Here is a 2,500-nt window from a genome sequence, read left to right on the forward strand (position 1 = left end):
ACCTTTAATTTTCAGAATTAACTTGGTTTAGCTTATTAATGTTATAAGCGAATCGGATAGGCGAAACTACAGTAAGCAATTAACTTAATAGGCTGGTCAAGGCACACGTGATATTATAAGGTGACACATAGTCTGGCACATACTATATATTTACAGCCTATAAGAAATATATATATATATATATATATATATATATATATATATATATATATGTACATATATATATATATATATACTTATATATATATATATATATATATATATATATATATATATATATATATATATATACTTATATATATATATATATATATATATATATATATATATATATATATATATATATATGCATGCATGCATACATAGAGAAAGAGAGAGAGTGTACAGTGTGTGTGGATGGATGGGTGTTTTAGTTCCTGTGGGTATCTACACGCCTCGCCTCACGGCTTTACAAAACAAATGAACACCATGAATGCGTGTTGATTCATCTGCAGACATTCCTCTGCTCTTTCGCGACCATGAACCTGACATATAGAAATTCTATGACTTCATGTTTATATATAATCCACGGTTGGATTCGGTGTCAGGTGGGAGCGTCTTCACAGCTCGCCTTGGGGTTTACAATACAGATGAAAGCCATGAATACCGGATTTATTATTTTTTATTTTGTAGATAGTCAGATAGATAGAGATAGATAGACAGGTAGATAGATAGGTAGATAGATAGGTAGGTAGATAGATAAATAGATAGAGGTAGATAGATAGATAGATAGAGATAGATAGAGAGAGAGAGAGAGGAGAGAGAGAAGAAAGAGAGAAAATCATAGAGAAAGAGAGGATTTCAAATACTTTTTGTAGATATTACCGAAAACATGAACACACTTTTTCTTGTTTTCTGTTTCTACCATTCCATTTCAAGCAGCGATTACTATATCTACACATCTACGTATAGTTATTATCAGTGCCATCCCAACTTATGTAGATTAACGTTGGCATTATGATTACCAATTAAATTTAATTGCTAATATAATTGAAATCATTATCATCTTTGTCACACCTGATATCATTGTCAGTTATCACCATTGAAATCATTAGAAAATTACTATGGTTATGAAAATTACCCTAAATTGAAATTACCATAAATTTATTATTATTATTATTATTATTATTATTATTATGGGATTTTAAGCATTTCTGCACTGGCTGTTCTTATTGCCGTTTTTCTTCCTGTTAGGCGAGTCATAGCAAATGACTAAAGGCTAACAGTTGTCCTTCTCCTTTAAAGTTCTAGCACTTTTCTCAGTATTCTTGCCGTCCCCAATAAAGCAGTCTTCTGCAGTACTCCAACCTCAGGCCCAATGTCCATATTTTCAATCCAACATTCAAGATCTTTTGTAACGCTTCCGAGGGCACCAATCACTACTGGAACAACTTTTGCACATCGCAGTTCCCATAACCTTTTTATTTCCCTTTTCAGATCTTGGTACTTTTCTACCTTCTCTAATTCTTTTTCTGCAATCCTCGTATCTGCAGGTACGGCAATATCAACTATTAGAGCCTCTTTCTTTTCCTTATGAATTACTATAACATCTGGTCTTCTTGCCTGAATGACGTTATCACATCGTACATTGATATCCCACAGAATTTTCACGGCCTCGTTCTCAACAACACTCTCTGGGGTGTGTTCATACCACTTATCTGAATGCTCAAGCCCATGTTTCCTACACAAATCCCAGTGTACTTTCTTTGCCACGTTATCGTGACGTCTTTTGTACTCTTTCTGGGCTAATTTCTCGCACACTGAAACAATATGTTGTATGCTTTCACCTCGTTTACCACACATTATACACAGTGGACTGTCGTTGCTCTTATCTATATAATGCTTCACGTAGTTGGTCCTTATTGCTTGCTCTTGTGCAGCACCTAGGAGTGCTTCCGTTTCAACCTTATTATTATTATTATCATCATCATTATTATTATTATTATTATTATTATTATTATCATTATTATTATTATTATTATTATCATCATCATCATTATTACTAACATCATTATGATGATGATTATCATTATCACTTTTGTTATTATCATTATTATCATTATCATTATTATTATTGTTATCATCATCAGTTTTATCAATCTAATCATGTTTTTATTATCATCATAATTTTCCTGTTAATATTGCCATTATTGTTGCCATTATTACTGTTATCATTATTATTGTTATTATTGGTGTTATTATTGCTTTATTATTATAGTTATTATTATCATTACTATTGTTATCGTTATTGTTCTTATTATCGTCCTTACCATTATTAGTTTTATTATCGTCATTATCATTAGTATCATTATTATCATTCTTTCATTATCATTATTGTTATCATTGTTGTTATTGTAACTATTATCATCATTATTGTTGTTGTTCTTATTAATATCATTATCAGTTGATTATTATTATCATTAACGTTGTTATTATTATTATCATTACTACTATTGTAATT

Source organism: Penaeus monodon, chromosome 11 (assembly GCF_015228065.2).
Source record: "Penaeus monodon isolate SGIC_2016 chromosome 11, NSTDA_Pmon_1, whole genome shotgun sequence".
In the NCBI taxonomy this organism is placed as follows: domain Eukaryota; kingdom Metazoa; phylum Arthropoda; class Malacostraca; order Decapoda; family Penaeidae; genus Penaeus; species Penaeus monodon.